At 40.1% G+C, this 23,603-nt stretch overlaps 1 protein-coding gene across 1 annotated transcript in view; it reads left to right on the top strand.

Moving 5' to 3' along the window:
• Window positions 1–174: 174 nt before the first annotated feature.
• Window positions 175–23,603, top strand: part of TRAK1 (trafficking kinesin protein 1) — a 126,710-nt gene continuing 103,281 nt past the window's right edge. Inside the window, exon 1 of the mRNA XM_059848064.1 lies at window positions 175–382. The gene's annotated coding sequence lies outside the window, so the exon portion shown is untranslated. The remainder of the gene's footprint in view (window positions 383–23,603) is intronic.

Here is a 23,603-nt window from a genome sequence, read left to right as displayed (position 1 = left end):
AGCCCCGCGCCCGGCAGCGGCGGCGGAGAGCGCCCGGCAGCCGCCTCACGTGCGCTGCCGCCCGGCCGGAGGGGTTCGCAGCGGTCCCCGTGCGCCGCTGGAGAGCGGGGAGCTGGAGCGGCGGCGGCCTGGCAGCAGAGACCCGGGAGGAGGAGGGCACATGAGGCGCCGGCAGGAGGAGGGAGAAGCAGCAGCAGCCAGCCGGCCACTGCAGCCCCTGCGCTCTGCCCGCCCCGCACGCCGCGGCCTCTCAGCGGTGCGGGCCGGGGGCGAGCCGTGAGGGGGGAAGCAGCCCGGAGGTGGCCGCCGCCGGCAGCGAGGCTCCCCCGGCCCGCGGGGGCGCCGCCGCCCGCGCCCCGCCGCCCGGGGGGCCCGGAGCGGGGTGAGTGCGGCGGGGGGCGCGGGGGGACGGTGCGGGGCGGGCGGGGATGCACGGCGGCACCGGCGCGGCCGCCTCTGGCCCCGCTCGCTCCCAGAGGAGCGAGCGGGTGCGGGGGGCGCCTGCGGGGGCTGCGGTGCGCGGGCGAGGCCTGCAGCGCTCGCCGAGCTGCGGAACGGGGGTGAGCAAGGTGCAGCCGCTCTTCCTTCTTCTCGGGTCCCTCGACCTTCACAGCCGGCTGGCTCGGGGGCGGGCTCTGCGCCTGGCTCTGCTGCCTGTGCTCTTTTGTCCCTTCCGCGCCCTGAAAGGAAAGAAGCACATGAGTTGAATTGCGTACCGAAGGTCAAGAATCGCTCGCAGAATTGTGCCTCTGCATTACTTACAGCTAAACTGCTGCTGTTCTCAGATACAAGGGCCCCTGCATGCAAAAGTGGCTTTCTAGCCATCGCAGGGGGACCTGCAAATACTGACTCGGTTTCTTCAGCGTTGGGGATTATGGATATCTTTTGGCAGCATTCCACTGTTTAAAATGACTAAAATATTCCATTATATTTTTTTAGCAAGTTTGAGATCTTGGTGCTTCTTTTGGTTTGCATCTGACGATTTTGAAACTTCATCTCTAGGGGAGGTTTTTTTCAGGTAAAATTAAGGAACAGTTAGGAAATTTCCGAAGAAATGGAACATCTGTTAAAGAGTGGGAGACGGAGTTCATGTTCTTCCTCTCTCTGACTTAAGGAGAAATCTCCGTGCGGACACTTTTTTCTGCCTTGCAATCTGTAACCTTATTTGAACCTTTCAGTCCGCTGAGATTAAGTCGTGGGTGTAATGGTTTTTGCAATCAGGAAAGCAGCAGAAAAAAAAAAAAGAAAAGAAAAAAGCAAACAACAACAAAAAGTTAAAACAAAACCAAACAGCCGTTATGATGACCAGTTTGCCATATGTGCTTGTTTTACTGCTCTGTGTACACCAGTTGCATATACTGTTTGTAATGCCCTGGCTTCTACCTGTGCTGGAATTACTCCAGGTTTAAACGTGTTTGTCCTAGTAGGACTCTTTGGGAGTTACCAGAAGAAGTCTGGAGGAGGGAGTGTTGTCTCCAAGCCCAGGGACTTTATTCACAAAACCGTGCCTTCTCTGAGGCACTGTAACCTGTTTTGACTGAGTCAGAGCAACCTGTGATGACAATAAGAACATTATACTGAGCCATTAAGCTTACTTCACTGTTTTTCAATGAGCATCATGGCAAGCGAGGAAAACCAGGATGCTAAAAATCCTAGGGGAAGGCAAGAGTTTTCAGCTTTTAATGTGAACTACTGAGTGAAGACCAGACAGCTGTATGAACAGATAGAATGTAAATTTCTGTTGAATTAAAACAAAAGTCTCTGTCAGTTGCATGAATGCACTCCCACTTGCCAGTGGATTGAACTGAATGATGGATGACAGTAGTGGGAAGAAGTAGAATCTCTGGCTCTAGTGCAAAAAAAAAATCCCATACCAGACAAAAATCATCTCTTCATCTTTTGTTCAGTTATGAATAAAAAAATCATACTGCAACTTGGTGCCTGTTCTATAGCACTGGGCAGCACAACAATATGCCAGGGAAGCATTAATGTGATAAGGCACATGCATTTATATATGTGGTGCCCCATGTTTGATATGTGGGTGCTTAAAATCCCAGTGAAACATCCAACTGCTGCAGCAGCCTCTGAGCGTCTGACTAGTTTAATCCAGAGTCCTGACTAATGAGGCAGGACCAGGATGTGATACGCAAGTTTTGCCATGGATGTTAATGCTTGTTAACTTGGCACTCTGACAGTTTGTGGAACACAGGTGAGAGCTGGTTGGGAGTAAGTGAACTTGCACGGACCGGAGAGCAAGATCAGATTGGAAGGATTTGCTTGGAACTGGTGGGAACTTCTGTTGTTCCTCTCTGCTGCAGTTCACGCCTGAGCTCCTTGCTGCTTCACCCATTCTGTCTCCTGTAACAGATTACCAGCTGCTTTTGTAGAAGTAATTCGATCCTAATCTTTCAGTGTGCTCTGAGGATTTTTTTTATACTCTAGCCAATCAGCTTTGGGATAGAATAATGAGATTAGTATTGCAGAAATTAGTGCAGGTTAAATAATTTTGTTTTAAATGCGTACTTGATTGATATTATTGTTTCTTACTCTTCTTGCTATAATACTGAAAAGGAGAAATGCTAAAACTTCTCACTGTGTCTGCTGTGATAGACTGTAAACTGAATGCAAGATACTTTTTTTTTTTTTAAAATAGTTCTGTAGAAAGGATTCTCAGAATGGGTGCTGTTGAGGCAGCATCTGCAATACTGAAAGGCAAGAGGCTAAAACCAAACCTGATGCCCTTTCTAAAAGCTGTACACATTTTTCTTCAAAACAGTTTCCTATGTTATCTAAAATTTTCCTTGGGAGAGAAGAGATAATTAAGCACAAAGGCAGTGTATGAGTTACATTTGTTTGAAATACATTTCTTCCCTAAATCTTTAAGTTTTGTTGATTTCCAGGATTGGGGTTGGTTCAAGTGCTCCTTCTGCCAGGACCAGAAATAGCGTTTGTAGGACATAATTTGTTTTGGGTTGTCTAGGTGTTGTATGTTTCAAGTGATACTCAAATCAAGGTTGGTGGTTTCTTGTTAATTTGCAGAGAATTGTGTATTCTTTGTTTAAAATTTAGAACCGTATGGCTTTCCCTCAGTAAAAATGAGGAAAAGCTCTAATAAGTCTCCAGTATTAGGCTTAGTACTTAATTGGTGTGTTTTTGAATAACCCTGTTTTACTGTCATTTGACTTCACACACTGCTTATTTCCCAACACTTCCATATTAATGCAAGAACAGCCAAACCGGTAGAGCTAGTCTGTGCTATTGGGAGTCATGATAACCACAGTATGGACACAGTAGCTGTGCTTTTTCCTGTTGGTCAGAAAAATGTTATTGATAGGTAGGCTTTTACAACTAGTTCTGTTTTCCTTTTTGAACTATTCCTTTTTTCCAGATGTACTTGGCCCTTCTGCCTCTGTAAGAAGCTTAGTGTTGCCACCAATATCAGCATTTAAGAATAAATATGCTTAAATTGCATGTAAAATGACCAAAGGCATACTGGCATCATCCCCTAGGATGCTCATGTTGTTCCTTGATTCTGCTGGGAGTGAGATTGTCACTTCTGTTATTCAGAAAGACTGTGAAAAGGAACAGCTTCTGGTAGTGACTGCACACCAAGTGGCTTTTAGAGTTCTCACAAAAACATAGTAAGAGAACTACTTCCTAGTCACTAAATGACAGCAATGGCATGTCAGTTGTAGGCAGCTCAGTTACTGTATGAAGCTGTGTAAGACTAGAATTGTAAAACTGCTGTGGGGTCTGCAGTGCCTATGCTGTGAAGGTATGTATCATTAAAACTCCACAGGCAATGCCACTGACACCTTGGAATGTTGCACCTGTATGGAGGCCTCAATTTTGTGTATTCAGTTGTGGGATCAGTGCTACTTGGAGAGATAAAAATCTTGAGAATGAACTTCCTGTTAACATAGGCTTTCCAAGATACTAGTTGGTGTCTGATTCAAAGTCTTCCTGCTTACTCTGTGGTTTGACTGAGATAGCTGTGAGTTTACAAGCACTTTTATTTTACTTTGTAGTGCATAGCATGATGTTTCCTAAGTAAATTTCGGGAGTTCACTGATACTCTTCTTTGTCTAAAACTGTCCTCTAGTTGAACTTTGAATCATCAATACTTCTGTTTTTATTGGAACCTATTGATTAGGGTGCAAAAAGTCATGCCATATAGTCATCCTGCTTATGGTCAACCAGCTAAGAGGCTTATTGATAGTACAAACAGATTAGCTGAGAGATAATTCTTAGATTCAATTATGTTGGCAGATTTACTTTAGTTAAATCAGTGAGTGGCCGTACTGAAGCTGGTTCTTTGCCTTACCTTGCAGTTTCTCTGGACAGGATTTTCTAACCTTGCTGTCCATTAGATGCTGAAAACCCAAATGAGACTGATGCTCTATAACTGTCATATTTTATTGTGTGCATATTTGGGGATTTTTTGGTAATGCTGCTGATAGATTAATATGATAGAGCTCTGTTAGTTTTGCTTGAGTTTATAGCAAAAGTTCAGAATGCTATAGCAGAGTATTAGAAAGAAGGAAGGAAATGTGGGAAGAGCTTGGTTTAAAAGCCCTTGCAAAGTTTCACTTTGGCCTGTTTTGACATTAGACCATGATGCTGCCCAGCAGGGCAAATTTTCCCATGGCTGTGGATTCCCTCCTCTATCCCCTTCTATATTATGGTGCTTGGGATCAAGTCCTTGATGCAGGCAAGAGCTGGTTTTGAGGTTAATTTTCAGACTGTCTGTCCTGGGCAGCTGAGCAGCTGTTAGCAGGGAGCAAAAGAAGCAATAGTAGTAAGTGGCTGGGACTTTGGTGTCTGGAGAGAGTAGTCTTTAGTGAATATGAGCTGATTTTGAAACTTCTACACTCCAAGCTTTGATATAGCCAAGACTAGTTGTGCGTTGGTCGATGAGATGCTGAAGCTGACAATAACTTGCTGCATATTTTTGTGCTTATGTCATGTTCTTGGTTCCAAGCACCTGTATGAATAGAAGAGAGAAATATTGAGCTCTGTAGAAGGTTGCTTCTTTGGTGGATCATAGCGTGGTTAAGATTGGAAGGGATTTCTGGAGGTCATCAGGTCCAACCTACTTGCTCAAGCAGGGTCATCCTAGAGCACTTGGCACAGGTCTGTGTTGTGACAGCATCTGAATATCTCCAAGGCTGGAGATTCCATTGCCTCCCTGGGCAATCTCAGTCTGTGCCTGGTCATTCCCAAAAGGAAAAATGTTCCTGGATGTTCAGAGGGAGCTGCTTGTGTTTCATTCTGTGCCCATCACTCCTGTCCTGTCTAGTAACCACTTAAACAAAGAGCCTGTCTTCCCTCCTTGCAGGTATTTATACCCATTGATGAAATCTCCCTGAACCTTCTTATTCCAGCTGTCAGTCACAGCTCTTTCAGCCTCTTCTCATAGAAGAAATGCCCTGGTCTTCTTTCTTTGTCTTAGAGGCCACTCACTGTCCTCTCTCCAGTATGTTCATCTTTTTCTTGTTCTGGAGAACCCAGAACTGGACACAGTACCCCAGGTGTGGCTTCACCAGTGCCTACTAGAGGGGAGGGATCACCTCTCATCTGGTTTCCCAGTTAAAGGAAAAAATGTGTGAACCCTCTGCTCTGCTATTTAATAATTCCACGCTTCAAACAAAACACAGAAAAACTGCTCATCATTAGTTTTCAATGAAGTTTAATGCTGAGTTGACTTGTTCCATCTTTTAATAGAAACTAATGGTTAGGAAAATGTTCATACAGTGGAAACTTTTACAGCCTAGAGAGGAAGAATGAAAACTATGGATATATTGAATTAGTTACATGTGCCTCTTCAAAGAGCTTAGTTGACTACTTGAAATTGGAATCAATCAGTGCATTTTTGCATTGTATGTTCACATAAATTCTAAATTTCATCTTTTTAAAGGCAGCTGCTCTTAATATCATATTGAAATCAAATTTCAAGCAAATCAGGACCCTGTATGAATCATGGTCTGACAGCAGCCACAATTTGGTGTCCTAGGGGGACTGAAGTACAGTTTTGTTTCAAGAGAGGGGTATTTTTTTTTAATCTCATCAATGTCTGCTATGGGAAATGAAGACTTTTACTGTCCTCTTTAATGTAGATGTAAGTGGAGCTTGTGTTGCTAGCAACATTGTCTGTCCCAGAACGCCTAATTTCACTATCAGATACTGCACAGTTGCATACTTTTAGGGGAGCAGCAGACACTCCTCTGCAGTAAGCAGAAACCTTGCAGTTCAAATCTGTGCAAACCTATTGCTACAGTGAAACCTATAAAATTAGCAGAATTGGGAGGCATTGGAACAATGTCAAAATCCTGAGACTGTCCTTTAAACTTGTTTTAAATGGAATTTTTTTTCTCTGCAGCTGTCTGCTCATAATAGCTGTTTCTGGGGAGGCATTAAGCACTATTGATGTAAAGTGATAAGGTGGAAATCAATCTTTCTTTTAACATGTGATTTTGTGGTAGATCTTCTGCTATAGTCACAAATGGCAGTACTGTCGAAAGAAATTGGGGGCTTCTGTTGTGTTCAGGTAATACTGCAGTAATAATCACATCCAGGTATTTGTGGAGGGGGTGGAGACCAGGATTAACCAAAAATATTGCCTTCTTGGAGCTTTTGGTCCTGTAATGAATTCTGCAAACCTGCATATGTGAAAGGCCTAATAAGATCAGTCCTTTATGCCTGTATTTCCTGAGGGTGATGCCATGTTATCAAGTGGTAGATAAGCATGTTATGGCTTGACCCAGTGAGTTGTGACAGACCTGAGAGCCACATATTTCCAATATAAGGCAGTCTTAACTGAAAATGCTTTTTCTGATTGTCTGAAATGTTTGTAACCTTTAATTACTCTTGTATTAGCACATGAGAATTTTACCTTCTAGTGGTTTTCTCAAAAACTGATTTTGCAAAACATCAAAAGCCATTATAATGAAGAGGCTGAAAAAGTTAAATATTGCATTTATCTGGCTGAGTCCTTTGTCCCAAATTCAGAGATGTATGTACTGTCAAATTACTGGATATATGTTTTTCTATAATTTTTTTTTTTCTGTAGAGATCATTGATTTCTCCATGACATTCACTTGTACTGCTTTTATCTATTAAATAAGGTTTTGTTTAGTAACTGTTGTACCTCAGGCAAATGCAACTTTCCTAAATGCTGTGCCCTTGCAAAAGCTGCAAAATATTCAATGTGAACTTCTAATGAACCAAGTTTGTTTCAGCATTCATGAATCACGAAAACCAATTTTCTCTTACTGTGCAATGGATGAAGGGGGCAGCAAGATCAAAATATTTGAGGTAATTCAGGAATTCATGCCAGTACTAGAATTAAATCCAGTTCTTGTGAATCTCTGTTTAAAGGCTATCAGTCTCTTGGGATCAGTGGATTGGCACATTCTGTAGCTATTTAGGGCCTGACAGGGTATGTGAAACAAGCAGCAACCTCAGTAGACGTGTGCTGCACCTGCACTTTTTTTTCCCTACATTACTAAGGTTGATAGTGTGCATTACTAATTCTTTTGCAAAAGAAAAATTCCAGGTGGCCCAGAATACTTTCCTTGAGGAGTGTACAACTTGCTCAAGTAATTTGAGTGCATTTTACGGAAGTTAAACACATGTCTGGCAGATGGGTTGTGCAGAATAAGATGGTGCTACTTTTGCAGTAGTTATTTTAGTAAGATAGGTGGACTGTTAAGCTGATAATGGGATATTGCTATGAAAAAGATCAGTGTTCAGAATGGGAGCCTGGGATTCCACAGGCTGGGAACAGAGTACTTCCAAGACACACAGTTATCTCAGTTATTTTTGCTCACTGATCAATGTTCAAGGTAAGGCAGTCTCAGTTTCTTGAGCCTGACTTACTAACATCCGCCCTCCAAAAGTAAACACTGCACCCATTTTGTACTATTTATTATCAGCTTTCAGAGGACATCTGCTGTATGTTGACATAAAGGAAGAAAATTGGAAGGTTTTCTCATTGATATCCCTCTGTACTGTTATACTGAATAGCAGGAAGAAGAGGAGGGAAATATGATTTTTGACTTTGAAAAAAGGACAATAATATAGATTTTTTTTTTTGTTCATGGGGGTATTACTGTCTTTACTCATTCCATAAAATTATCTGTATTTATTTTTTAATGTATTAAATCTAGAAATGTTGTTATGTAAATGGGAAAATCATAATCAAGTTTAATTTGAAGACAATAAACATAGAATTAACAGTTCACAGTAGTTACCTAACTAATGAAGAGCTGCTGGGGCCTGGTGGAAAAGGCAGACAGATGTCACTGCCATGTTGGATGTAGATCCTGAATACAAGAATGGATTTCTTAAATGCAGTGTGCAAGATTTTATTATGATCTTATTTCATTATTAGAGACATATTTTGTATCTTATTCTGGCTCCCAGGTGGTTGTTGAATAGCCCTCATGAGAGGAAATTTATCATAATGATAGGACCTTAAATGATAAACACAGATAAGCTCTGGATGCCCTTTTCCTGCAAGTGATCAAGGCCCAGTTGGATGGGGCTTTGAGCAACCTGGTCTAGTGGAAGATATCCCCACCCATTGCAGTGGTTTGGACTAGCTTGCCTTTAAGATCCCTTCCAACCCAAAATATAGCTATGACTATGAAGTTTAACTACCAATGTTTTTGGGCTTTTATCAAAAAGTACTGTGAAATGCATTATCTGATCTATGTGAATATTTACAGTAAGAACTGAAATAAATGTATTTTATGTGTTAAAGTTGATGCTCCCTTAAAAAAAATTCACATGCCTTGTCAACTTGTCTTTAGACAGAGGTTTCAATTCAGGTGGACAAAACTGTACTTTTAAATACTCCTTATTGTTCATCAGAGTTAATTTTTTCCTTTAAAAAATCTTGGGATTAAAGCTGACCTTTCTTCCTTTCTACCAACTAACAATGGATTACTTCTTGAATTTGTAAATCTAGCAGAGCTGCTCTTCTAATAGGTATGAATACAAGAAGAATAAAGATGTTTCTTGGCTCTTCTGTTGCCAGTCAGCTTGTCAGCATCAGTTTCATATGGCTATGGGATTCATCTGGGCAACCAAACCTCATCTGTCTGTAACTGCACAGGAGGCCTTTGCTGTTAACTTTGGGTTGACTGATACTTGTGTAAGATCAGTAAATCCTGGCTCTGGGTGTTCACCTAGTGGTGTCCCTCAGCCCTGTGGTGTCATGGTTAAGCACACACACCACTTAGTGCACTGATGGTTTGAGTCCCACGAAGGATTGCTGTTTTTGTGGCAGTGAAGCTTGGAAAAATGCATTGCAACACCAGCATTTGAAAACCCACACAGCTGAAGCCAACACAGTGCCTGTGAGTGGTTTGACTCCCCCATCCCCTTGGCTTAGCCTTTCCAGCCAGGTTGCATTTTTGATCACATTGATGTGGGGTGGTAGAAGCACCAGTGTCTTTGTGAGGAAAAAGGAGCAAGAGGGATATATGGCTCCAGGGTAAGTGTGCTATTAGTAGGGTGGCAGTGTGCTTTAAAGACAGCCTACACTAATATTAGTAGAGGTGCCTGAAGGCTGTGGCTCTGTTACCAGATTAGCTGGGCTCACGGTTTGCCATCTCTGCTGGACGAAGTCCTGCCCTGTCCTACCAGCTGTGTGTTGTACCCCTTTGTCCACACATTTTTCGTACTGACTCTTACCCCTGAGAAATAAGCCAGGGAGGCAAATTGAAAAACACGGCTTGAAAATTTGGTTTGATTTCCTTAGTTTGAGTTTTATTGCTGGCTAGTCTTTCTTAGGGAGTTAGATGAATGGTGGAGATGGCACAAAGGTGGCACAGGAATGTGCAGGCAAGGCCAATTAGTGTTTAGTTTGCTTTAGGTGTATAATACCACACCTTGTATTTTGAACCTGGGGGCATTAAGTTATAGAGGTCTCTTTAAAAATGAGAATTAATTATGTAGCTCTCCTTAAGAATGTGAGTTAATGCCATCAAAACGGAATGATTTGTTAGTTATGTGGGAGCTTTTGTTTTGTGGTTTGTTGGGGTGTTTTTGTTTAGGGGTTTTTTTTGTTTGTTTTCTTTTTTTAATAAAAGAAAGCCAGCAACTTCATTTTAGTGCTCTTGGTTATCAGATTTGCCTGGGAAGGATTGAATACTCAGTCCTATCTCTCTTATCTATTAAATTAGCACTAATTAGTTTGTCAAGAAGGCTGAGAGGAAATTCCTAAATGCACCTAGGAGCAAGCCTATTGTTTTGATCCTATGACCAGCAGGAATAACTTGAAGATAAAACATGATATAATGTTGCAGCGGGAGAAGTGAGTAAGAGGAAATAGGAGGGGCTGCATAGTCAGGAAAATGATCAGTTTGTAAGATGACTTGTTATAGCAGATGTAATACTGTTTTCTCTTCTTTGTTCCTCAGACCTCTCCCTAGAAAAGGTAAGAAAGCAGTTGTTACACTGTGGTAATAAAAGTTTTTTGTGTATGTTTTTAATTTTTTTATTTATTTAGTGAACCCTTAAACTGAACAATTCTAAAATACTTAGTTTGAACTTCAGATATTGGGAGAGTAGGAATAGGGCTTCCGGCTGTTATGGCTGTGATCTAAATCCTACAACAGATAATTAATTAATTTCTCTTCTGAGTGGAAACCAGTGGTTCCCGATTGCCCTGATTTCTAACTGGAAGGAAAGCATTGTTTGCTTTGTGATGGAAAACCTATAATCCAGCAGTGTGCAAGCTTGGAACTGAGTGTATGTGAAGCTGAAGAATAGATTTTGGTAGGGAGTGCTTTGGACATTTAGTTGTTTTATGCTGTAGTCCATTACCACCAGAGAAGTGAAAGGAGTTTGGGATCTCAGAGTGTTAAGGCACTGGTTTTTCTTTAAGGGCACTGAAGACATTTGCAAGTATCTTTTATGAATTCTTACATTTTGGCTGATCTACTTTTTCTCCCTATTTTTCTTTGTTTTTTTTTTTTTTTTCCCATACTTTTTCTCTGGCTTTGTTTTGTATGTCAAGTGTTCCAGAGTTTTCTATACCTCCTCATTTAAGAGAGCTCCAGCAGAGAAATTGGCAATCAATTTTTTTTTCTTTTTTTTCTTCAGGATTCTATTAATGGTTTATAAAGCTCTTGGAAGTAGCAGACTTTGAGCATGAGCAAACAAGGTTAAATTGAACTCATAATATGCATATAAATTCTTACTTAAGACTTAGTTCTTAAAAGAAAACCCAAACCCAAATAACTATTTTATAAATTTCTTTTCTAAATACTTTTGCACAAAAGATACCGAGAAGTTGTAGCCAGAAGAAGTTGTGTCTAGCAAAATCTTCATGAAGTGCCTGCTAAACAAAAGCATTTCTGAAGAAATGGATTAAGTAATGTTTTGAAGAATAGGTTTTAATAGAAGTTGGAAACTGGGATATTTACAGATGTAAATGCCTATCAATTATGAGAAGCAGAATATGGCCCTTTAACTCTGGAATGATTCCTTTGGTAAAGTTCAGGTCATAAAAATGTGAATTATTGGTTTTAAAGGGGTTGCTTGCTTCCTTGCTTGCTTTTTGTGTCTTGAGGGTTATCTTTGCTCTTTGAGAAATAATTGCAGGAGATAACAAAGTGAGTGTAGATCCAACATAGTTAGACACTTACTCTCTGTAATGCCAAACCCAGACTTGAGTCACAAGGGTTAAACAGATTGTTACTTGCTTCTTTTTGTGTGAAGATCCCTCTAATACTGCCTGAAGTGAAAAACGTGGACAAGGAAAAAGGAATACAGTGATTGGGTGGGTGGATGTGTTTTGAGGGAGGGGGAGTAGAATTTTGAAGGTTATATTACAGTTCAAGACATGATGTTTGGTCCAAATTGGCCAGTATTTTGCTTGGAAGCCTATGTTGACCTCTGAGCTTCTTGCTTTTTAATTGAAAACAAAACAAACAAGCCCAAATCACTCTTACTGTATACAGGAGGGCCACCAGGCTGAGTATAGATAGGATATACAGTATCTCAGCTGTGGACGTAAAAGAGTGGAATCCTTGACAGACAGTCTGGAATCCCTGACAGAGTGTGGAATCTCTGACACCTCCAATGTGTCTCTGAACTACACATCTTGCATGCTGCAGTTTAGGGACCATGTCAAAATGTCAGCAGCTGCTTCCACATTTGTAGTGTTGACAATATGACCTTCACGTTAAGAGGTCTCTGCTGACGTGAGCTGCGCCCAGTGTATGTTTGTTTTACTCTATTTGGAGCTTTTGTATTATGTACTTCCAAATGACCACAAAGCAAATGAGAGCATGAAATAACTGTCTTTTGCACTTGCAAAAGGCTTTTCTAATACTTAAGCACTGATGCTTTCACTTTTTTATTGTGCTCTGGGGTATAATACTTTGTGGTAAAGCACATGCAGCTTAAATGAGAAGAAGGTAGGAAAGGAGAAAATATATTTCTTTGCAACTCTATCTTTGTATTAGTTAACATTTGTGCCTGGGTTTGTAAATGGGGGAATTTGATGGGAGGTGTTCTAAACAGGAGGGCAGATTTAGTCTCTTAACCTGTCTCAGCTCAGGGCTGATAAATGCAGCTCAAAACAGTGATGCTGCCTTGGGTCTTTTGTCCGGATTTTGCTTCCTGTATGCAGACTATGTTCGAGTTAGTACAAAGTTGCAGTAATGTGAGTGTGCTGTCCACTTCTGTTAACTCTTTTTTGGATACTTATTGAAGATGGGGATAGCAACTGGCATGAGATTCAGACATAGTGATATAGGTAATTATTGCATGGTGTGTGCTTCAAGGGCTTATTACTCACTGAGCTAAGTTTAGCCAAGTCACTTTCACTGGAGCCTATGACCTCTTTATATAAAATGATAGCTGGTATGAATCAAACTGTAATTCTGAATATTAAGGCTGTTTAAAATAGGGGTCTGTCTCATTAACCAAGTTAAGTTGTGGCCTGGAAGGCCTCTAGGCAGCTTCTTAACTGTGCTGCAATCTGATGTTATTTGTGAGCTTTGTGATGAATTTATCATGTTAGAACAGCTCCACCATCCACTCCCAATTTTGGTCAGACGGTGTGCAGTATTACTGTCAGACATACTTCTAGAGAGATGGGAATCAGGCCAGGCAGGAATTATTACAGATCATGGTAGCTGTGTCTACCAATGACTGCACTTTGCAGTTATACAATGTTTGCATTGTTTCTGTCTTTGTTCTATGACAGACTTATTTGTCTTGCACCGCAGCCTGTAGCTTCCTGAATAGAAAAATACAGGTTCTGTCACGACAGCTGCTTAATAAAGGCACATGTTGAAATACTCAGAAGAAAAAACTGTTTTCTGGAAGAGAAAACTGTTTTATAGGAAAATTACAAATTGCTGAGGGGAAGGACATAGCATGCAGATGGGCTAGAAAGTGTGCAGGTTATAATTCCTGGCCTTTTCCTAATCACTAACCTGATCTTGTGAGTAAAGGAAGCCTGAGCACCAGGAAACTTTATGCAGCTATGATTGTATTGGCTGAAATAGTGCAGATAGCCAGGGTCAGTCTCTTTGAAGTGTGGAAGTACTAACCCACTTATAAGGACTCCTTGTCTCTACCTGCTTTCTGTCACAGCAGACTTGTAGCTACCGCATGTTGCACTAGAAATAAAGGGGAAACAAATTTGGCCTGTAGCAAGTGAGGAAGTAAAATCTGGGTACTGCAGTAGGTATGTGTCGCTCCAAGCCAGCAGTTATGGGCTGGCTTACACATGAGAACTTTGTTAGTCCTGCAAATTGTTTGTGCCTCTGAGAGATTATGCTTTTTTTGTGAACAGTGGCCCTTTCTGCCAAGTTGAAGGACATCATGTGTCTTATATGTGGCTACTGTATCTGTTACACAAGCGACAGCACAGCAACAGTAGATTTATTTAATGTGTCTGATGTCAAATTTATTTTTAAAAAGCAGTGTAATTCATTACGGGTGCCAGCCCAGATATTTGCTATGACCACAGTCAACACTTGTGATACAGCTGTTGCTGCCATTGCACAGTGAGCTCCCCAGTTGGAGTATAGGGTAAAATTGAAGCAGGTTTTTCTTATTTGTAGTCAGAAGTCTACAGCATAACCACATACATACAGCCTTCTGTTGGTACTTGTGTTATATAGTTGATAGAATTTATGGTCAAACTGATGTTTGAGGCTGTATCTTTTCTTTCTATAGATACTCTTCTGCTGCAGATTTTTGTTTCTCCACTGATGTAGTTTTTGCTGATGTTTAGACTTTGTTTGAAAAGGTGGGACAATTCACCTAGTTCCTTAAAATACACCTTTTTTCATAGTCAAGTCAGAAGTAGGAGCATATGTGTACTTTAATGGCTCAGTGATGGTCTTGATTTAAAAATATCACCTGGAATGTGTCTTTATCTTATAGCTCTAAGAGGAGTTACAGATCAGACAGAGGGTAGTAGAAGGAGTAAAGCATATAACAGATGTATGACTGTAAGTATGTTTGTCACAGCCAAATTGTAGCTGTGCTCATCTAGTGTTTTGCCCTTTCTCAGTGGTGCTTTTATATTAAACTAACAAGTATCTTGCTCTGTATTTTCTCTTTTCCTTTGTTGTTCAGTGATGTGGTACAAATTAAGAATGATTATCTGCTAAATGTCTCTTCTTTTAAGAGGCAAATATTGTTGGACAGTGTGGGAATTTACAAAATGTTGCCCTTCTCTGCTTTTGGGATTTTTCTCCTCTCTCTCTCCCTCATGAAAAACAGGAAAGAAAACATTTTCTGATGAGGATATTAGTGTCACGTTGGCATTTTAGAGTAGTTGGATTAAATGGGTTGTTCTTGGAATTTGGATATCAGTATTCTGTCTGTTGTTACTGTGGGTACAGCAATTTGCTAAAGTAGGCACCTCTTCATGCTTTGCCAGTGACTAAATGTGCCTTTCACGGGTCCACCTGCACACCTTATGTTAAACTGAACTCATGCCCATTGACTGCTGGAACCTACCTACATTTTATTTATAGATGAAAGAGTAAAGGGGGCAGAGTGGACTGAAGGGAATGAAAGTCTCAGAAACCTCACTCCCACCAAAATACTGCTTTCTTTATTCCCACCTTCACAGAGTTGCATCCTTTGGGCATGCAAAATCATAGACATTTTCCTAAAACATCTGGGTGACAGATACCAGTTAGAGCCCAATGCTGACTCTATGTGAGCTTAAAAATAGTTTCATATTCTGAGTTCTGTGCTCTTCTGTCTTCTTTTTTTCCTTCTTTGGAATATGGATTTTCTTATCGATAAACCAGCACCTTTGAACACGTTTAAAAGCAAGCTGGTGGAAGCACTCATTTATAAGTTAACTAATGGACAGGAATGAAGACAGTCCATGAGTTTAGTGGAAGAAAAAAAGGCAAAAATGACCTCTGTAGTATAGTTAAATGCTGTTAAGCATTTTAGGTTTCTAACCCTGGATCCCTGAGATTTGCAGTTATTTTGTTGAGGAGCTTCATTTTATGGAATACTGCTAAACTGGAGTTAAATTAAAGGAGTGTGGGGAAATCCTATGGAAACAGTGACTGTTGAACTGCTCAAAAGGTAAGGATTTCAACTTGCTTTCTGTGTTGGTTCTTTAGTGAAATGCAAATTGAGTTAAGAATGAATGAATGAACGTGTCCAACCCTTGAGGGTTTCTATGCTTTTCCTGAATTGGGGGCCAGAGTCAGGAGTGGCCACATGAGTCTGTGCTGAGATCATTAGGCTGAGGACACCAGCTGTGCTATTATTAGGGGTTTTTACAACAACATGGCAGATGTTCTTAGGCTCTGTCCCAGCCCCCACATATGGTGCAGTGGAATACATGGAAAAAGAAATTCTGACAAATTGTTTTCCCACTCAACAAACAGATTTTAAGTTTTTTTTCCCCCTGGACAAGATATTTGTTAACTTGAATGTATTAAAAACCAGTTTGAAGCATTTGGAATAAGAACAAAAAATGTGTTCATATGAGAGCAAATACAAGTGCTTTCCTTGAAAAGGAGGACTTGAGGGTCTAGCCAGAACTCAGGTTTGGAAGCGCATTTGTTTTGCCATTTAAGTATTTGTTTTCTGTTTTCCTTATCACTGACATTTAGGCAGGATCCTTGCTGGATTATTTTTGTGTTGGTATATAGTGTAGAGCTGTACATGGAAAGATTTTGAATGATGGTGATGAGACACAAGAGAAGATGTAATGTACACAGAGTAAAGAGATATTAATAATGAGATTAAAGTCTTTGAACATAAGTACTGCTTATTATGTTACGGTGATACAGCACATAGCATGAAGAAAAGCATGTGTTTTCTTTCTTTTTGTTGTCATAAGAGTATGTGTGTGTCTTGTTTTGAATGTGTAATTTATTTTCTCTCTAAAAGTCACTTAGCCAGTTTAAATACTGGTTAAGTATAAATCACAAGCTGCTCTGTGGAGTTCTGATATGCTCTGTGTTGTACAAAATGCAAAAGGGAGATATCTGCCAGGAAGATGCAAGTCTGACTTAATGGCAGACCAAAAGTACATAAGGAGTTGAAGAATGCAAACTATTTATAATAGGTAACAAATATGTCTCTGTATCTCATGTGTTACAGGTTTTTTAGCCATGGTTTTTTAGTGTTGTTGCTAAGCAGAACAACAAATGTTTAGACAATTCCCTGTACATCATCCTTTCCTTTCTGTCATCAAAGTATGTAGCATTTTTTGAGTTAAAGCAGCTGAGATGGTGCATGAGTTGCCCTGTGTTGAGCACAAAGGGAAGAAAATTCAGCACTTGAGAAGTTTATTATTTATGAATTTCTCTGTGTCCATCTCTCAGCTTCTGAACTTTACAAGGCAGCTCTCTCTTACAGAGCTTTTTAGTATGGTAAAGAGAAAAGGACCCAAATTAAGCAATCTAACATGCAGTTCCTATTGAGGGTCTTTTGCATGCATTTTGTCTGTGCATTTTTCTTGCTGGATGTTAGAAGAACAGACTGTACTCAGAAGATCTCAGTACTCAGAATATCTGAGTACTCATCCTCTGCATTGTTTTATCTGACACCAAGGAAACAGTGTGGATGACCTAAAGTTTTTTTGTTTTTTTAATTCTTAAGTCAGTGAACTGATTTTAATCAAAATGCTCTGGTGCACGTGTAGGTGTATATTGCTGATAAGGGATATGTCTCTAAATGTAGTCTGAATGTGATTCCTCCTTTTGATTTTCCTATCCCCAAACTGTTAATCTTTCTACCTTCTGGTTAGGATGCTATTTTAAACCATTGGAGAGCCAGGTAGTTCTTCAGGCTGTTTCCACAACATATTCTAAAAGAGCTAAGTGCATCTGTGTTCTGCACTGTGGGGAGAAATGAGATGTGACCCCAGAAGTCTGTGGTGTTTGATGTGAGTGCTGTTCTACAGCTCATATCTGGACATTTGAGAGTACTGCTCTGTGGTTGTACCCCAAGTAAGCAGGACTGTGTGCTGAAACTTGTGTGTTGATAACTCAGGTTGATAGCAGTGAGTAATCACTTGCTATTTGAGTAAGATTGTGACAGTTCACAGAGTCACGTAGCTCCTATGAAAAGAACAGTTTCTCCTGTGTTACTGAGATTACAGTGTGGGACCCAGAGAAAATTTAAGAGGATTAGTCATGGCATGTTGCATTAAGCCTGACTGTTTAATCAGAAGGATTTTTTCCTGAAGATTATTTTGTTGGTAAAAGTGGGAAAATTGGGGTCTTGATGAGCTCCAGAGGCTTGTTTTGAGGCCTGGAGCAAGCAAAGTCCTAAAATGTGCTAACATGACTGGTTAGAACATGTTTTTCTCAGGTAAGAGGTGAACTATCACATCTGCACAATGGGAGGAGACTGAGCTAAATGTGCTTGTGGTGTTAAACTTGCCTTCATAGGTGGCAGCCGTTGTTTGGCCAGAATTGAGTATTTTTATAGCTTCTTACTGTATCAACTACTTTCTAACTGAAAAATAATTGCTTGGATTAAAGTGGTTGAGTCTTGCACAGCCTTGCACTGAGAGTATTAAGCTTGCCTCAGCTTCCCCCTCTTCCCCCAGTTCTGAACTTTGGCAACCTGTTCACTTCTCTGTGCATGTGGTGGGAGGAGAGCAAAAGGAAGATTTGTTACAAACTTATTGCAGAAATGCATTTTCCTCTTCCAAGGATGTGCTTAAAGGAAGCAGTTGTGCTTGTTAAATCTTGACTTTCGGATGCCATGCAGCTCCAGTGATGCCATCAATGATGTTGGTTCACATACCTCTTTTGGTAGAAAATGCTTGCATGCAATGGGTTTGAGCAGAACAGTTGACAGTTATTTTAATTTCTCTGTAATTCTAGATTGCTTTAGACATATAGGTTCTCATGTGGGTGCATATCTTTGTGGGTAGATTGAGCAAAACTCGTCCTCTCACTGAACGTCTGTTCCATGTCTCCTCTGTGAGAATGTACAGGAACCTGCTAGTCAGTTTCACTCCTCCTTCAGCCTTAATCAGTATCGTATAAATAGTGTGGGAACTACCATGTTAGGGGTGTGTGTGTAATTTGTTTTATGAAGGTTCATTTTGTTAATTGATAGGCTGATAGATTAATGCATACTCCTTGGATGTATTGAAAATGGACTGTGGATTTGTTTGTTTACTTAGTAATTTATTTTTTAAATAGCCCTTCCTTCCACAAGCTTGATATTTCCTTTTTATTGCTATTTTACAGGACTGAGTATGTTTCTGCTTCAAGTCAGCAGTAGGAAGAGAAATTTGTGTTCTAAAATGAGCGAAGTTCAGAAGAAGCAGATCTCCCACTCTCTCTCCCTTGTCCTAGTTTAAAATTAGATCTGCTGGCCTAACAGGAAGGGGCTTGCATTTCTTGCTCATTTTCCAACTGTCAAGCAGAGCATGTAGTCATGCTGAACAAAGCAGCAGCATTCCTGGATCCTTTTAATGATGTATTCAGAACTCCAGTGCCTCCTGATTTAATGAGTACAGTGAATGTATTCACAACTAACAAGAGCGTGCTCATTAAACAGCAGTAAGTTAACTGTCCTATTCTCTTGTAGCAATCCAGTTCATAATTAAATGGTGCCATATCCGAGTACAACACTGGGCTGCCAAATGGAGAGGTTAAATGTTCTGTGGATATGTGTGGTTAGAAGGGGTTGTTGGAGTATAAGTAATTTAGCTTAGCTTGTCTCACTGATAAGGATACTTTTCTTGGTGGAGACTTGGTGTTTACAGCTCCCAACCAACTAAAAAGTTTAAACTTAAGCAGTCATAGTGTTAATTTAAGTCATCTTTGAGCTGGTAGCTTTCAGTTCTATATTCTACTCCACTGCACTACTACTGTTGTGTAAATCCAAACTGTCACAGCTATACTAACTGGATTTACTAGACTGTAACTGAGGGCAGAGTTGGACTTTTGGTTGACTTTACTGCTACATAAACTTAGTCTTAACAATCCTGGTGATTAAATGGTGACATGTGAAAAATTAAGAGATCAGTTTAGTGTTTTGGATTGGCAGATGCTGAACAAAGGTTAGGCTACATAGAGACATGCAGGAGTTTGTTGGAATTGTCTTCACTAATGTTAGGATGAAAGTAGCAGCTGAGTTCTCACCTAACTTCTCTACCCCCTAAAGCACACTTAATTTTTTTGTAGAATTGTGGGTGAAAATGTAAATATTGAATTCTTATGTTTGCTTTTAATCTAAGGTCGGTTCTGAAATATTTTGGTTTTAATAGTTACAGCCACTTCTTAATTATGGATTTGTAGAAAGAGAGAATTTGGGCCTGAGGGAGGGACAACATATGCACACTGTCTGCTTTTCTACTGGGAACCTTCTGACACTGTCTTGGGGCCTTTTAGCATAATCAGGATGACACCAAGCCAGTTCTTGTTTCAAACCAGCTGACAGTCTATTCAGTTTGTGCTGTCTGCCTTTCTTTAAACTGATTCCAGAAAAAAAGCCACAGTCTTTGGTACCTGTTTGCCATCTGGAGAACGAGGCTCCCGTGTGGATAGGGGCAGATGTACAGAATGTTTGATGCAGCCCTGTGCAGCTGCTGCCTCTTACTTCAGGATGGCTGTACCTGGCTCTGATCTCTGCTCCTCAGCCAGTCCCTCCAGTTCCCTGGCATGAGCTCCTGTGAAAGACTGTCAAATGGATGCTGAACTCTCTAATAATTCCTCTTTTACCCAAGAGCCATTTTCATTCCGATATCCTGTGTAAGCATCACTGCTTGTCTTCTCCTCTGCCCTTTCATGTTAACACTGAATGGTAAGGTTCCTTTTAAACATGAACTTCCTGCTTCATTCATGCTAGTATATGTTGTAAAACCTAGGCAAGAATTGTTTGATGTAATTCAAAGGAAGAAAATTTGCACACTCCAAAGTAAGGAAGAACCTGTTCTTTCTGTCTTTAAGAAGAATGACCCACAGTGGTTGATTGTTTACTTGACACATCCCATGGAGACACACTTGCAGCTACGAGTGCTTGTGTAGTGTCTTTGCTCTGCTGGGTATCTGGAACAGGTGAATTCAGCTGGTTGACATTTTTGTGTAACTCACTGACAGGCGAGTTGGGTACTGCCATAGGAGTACCACACAAACTGAGGCAGGGAAGAATCTTTTGCTTTCTACTTCTGCCCACAGGGTTTTTTTTCTCTCTGTATGGTGCAGATTAGTAAAAAGCCTCTGTGTTTTTCTTCGGTTGTGTGTTTGGTAGAAGGGAGTGAAAATGGTGGTTGCTTTGGTTTTTGTTTTTCTGGATGCAGGACTGCCAGGACAGAAAATAAGTATTTGGGGGAAATGCTGTTTTTAAGTCTTATTTCTGAGGTTGAGTTGCTTTTAACTTACTTTGATACTAGACCACAAATGTGCATTAGATGAGGACGAAAGTGGAGAGTTCCTGTGTTCCTCAAGCCTATTTTTAAGGTCTTAAATCTGTCTAAATCAATTTTGAGCTTCATCTGTAGTTAGCTTAAATGTCTTTATATAAATTCTGAACTTTGTATTTGGTTTACAGCTTTCTTATAGTAGCCATATAAAATATTTTATACTTTTAATATTAAGATAGTCTACAACTCTGCCCACTTGCTCAGGGAATAATCTGCTCTCTGCTGACTATATCTGGGTATCTGAAAAGCTGAGACACGTTCCAAATGTTCTAGTTCTGAGTAATAATTTGTCCTGCCTACATGCAGTGTTTTCAGAGAAGCTGCAGGGGGAGGATTTCGCACTGAGCACATAGTTGCTTGTGTGGGCATGAAAGGGCAGTGTAGGGGATATCCTTCACCAGAAAAATGACCCACAGTTTTCTCTGTAAACTTTCTTGGTTCATTGTTTCGATTTAGATCTTAACACTCACTGGGCCCAATACTAGTTACTACAAAGGACAAACTTTTATTACCTTGCATTAGTAAAACAACGCTAGTTATTAACACAAGTGACTCCTTCCTCCAGTCTCTCTTGATTATTTTTAAAGACAATGATGTTTTCACTCCTTACCAGCAAGCTAAGATGGTAGTGAAAGTTATATTGCAAACTATTTATATTGCAAAAATAAAATAATCTGGAAACATTGAATTGAAATACATTGTAGATAAAGGAAATCAAGAATTTTTTGTGCTTTGCATATAGGCTTATTTTAAAGGTGGGTTTTTTTTTTTTTTTTTGTTGGGGTGTTTTTTCCCATAGTAGATGGACTGTCAAAGAATAAATGTGCCAGACAGTAGACGATTACTTGAAATGACTTAGCCGTACTATCACAAAGCAGACAGTCTTGAGGATGTGCAGTGTGAGTAGATGGATGGTATAGGTCATGCAGTGCTGAACTGGTGCTACTATGTTGACACAATGTTTTATGGGTAGGCAGGAGACACCTGGTTAATGTCTTGAAGCTTTCAAGGTTCTACTGTGTCAGCAAGGTGACCTCATGAAAACCTGTGCGTAAATAGCCTTTATCTGTCTATATCTATACAAGATTTAGTTGCCAGTAAACTAAAGTTAAATTCTAATTTATCTCCCTCGATATTTAACAGTGGCACAGTCTGGCAGAGGATAAATAATTTTACTGCCAGTTCATTCTTGATTATAGTGTCAGCAAATGTTCCTGCTGCTGAAGATTACGTGGGCAAGACAGATGGGAGATGGCAATTAAATGGACTCTAGGAAACCTAAAAGAAAAGTGTTGGTTGAAAAATTCTTAGTTATCAGAAAAACTGTTTGGCAGCTTAAAAATAATGAAAACAAAAAATAGATTTTCACAATATACTTTATTACCTCCTGTGATTTTGCGGAAACATCTCCTGAAATCCCAACTTGTACAGAAAGGATAAGAACAGGAAATCTCTCTTAATTCTGCATGTTGCTGGAAAGAAAGAGTTTTCTCTGCAATTTCAGCCTTTAAAAGAGCATTTTATTCCCTTCCTTGACTACTGAGAGTGCTGTATTTGCATATTGCTGTAAATGTTTTGTTCTGGGTTGTCTAACTGATGGCTGAAGGTCTACTGCTGTGTTTCTTTCCTTGTTTCTTTCCTTTTTTTTTTTTTTTTTCTTTGGGAAGAAAGGAGAAAATTTGTCTGGTTGAAAAATTTTTTATTTGTTTTTACTTTAAATCTTGTTGTTTCACTATGAGGCTCAAATTTAATTTATTTTACTGCAGGTGTTTCAGTTCATGTTTATGATGAAGTATAGAAATGCACATGGGAATAGCATTATGTTTGCAAATGTAAATCACCTCATCAAATCAACCATTCACCATATGGTGAATTTCAGTCGGTTGTAATCATAGCCTGATGCTTGGAACAGTTCTGCACTAGAGTATTTTAAAACTTGGAGTCAGGACTGTTGTGAAGCAGGAAAAGGCACTGGGAATACCTTCAGCTTCACTGATCAAGTAAAAGACAGTTCATGTATCCTAAAGGCTGGATGTTATCCAGTCATACAGTTATGCTCAGTTTGGAACTGAGGAATAATCACAGAATCAGAATAGTTTGGGTTAGAGGAGACTTTTAAAAGGATATTTTTTATTAGAGTAGAGTTGCCAGGAGCCAAAAGCTTGATGCAATAGGAAGCACTGTAAGGAACCACTGATGTAAGTGTGAGTCTTTTGATTAACTACAATTGAACTTTTAAAAATCTATTTAGTTAGACATGACTTCTAATAAGCAAAATCAGATGAGAAATGCTTAAAGTTGTGTTATTTGTTCTTATTCTGAAGGAGCATCTGGTTTGGAATACTTTTTTCACAAAGGGAGTTGCATTTCATATCCACAAAGATGCAAAAGTTTTTCCTTGGTGAAGGCTTGCCCCTGGAAGACAATGTTTACACATGCTTTGTTTTGGCACTATGTTTTCAGTTGGATCAGTCCACAAAAAAAACTGGATGCTTGGAGAAGAGGTGGCTGCAATGCCAAACTTGTCCTTAATGTGAGGGAATAGGAGGTTGGCTGAGAAGAACTGTTGTGGCTTGTTTTGGAGGAGAAGTTAAGAAAGGAAATCGCTCACGGTTTTCTTGAGGAATGATAAAATATTTCCAAATTCTTAGAAGTCTGTTGAAGTGACAGGTCATACCCTACACAAAAATGCCATTTTGAG

The sequence above is a fragment of the Haemorhous mexicanus genome, chromosome 1 (assembly GCF_027477595.1).
Source record: "Haemorhous mexicanus isolate bHaeMex1 chromosome 1, bHaeMex1.pri, whole genome shotgun sequence".
NCBI lineage: Eukaryota > Metazoa > Chordata > Aves > Passeriformes > Fringillidae > Haemorhous > Haemorhous mexicanus.
Note: the sequence above shows the minus strand (reverse complement) of the source record. Positions and strands in the feature narration are given on the sequence as shown.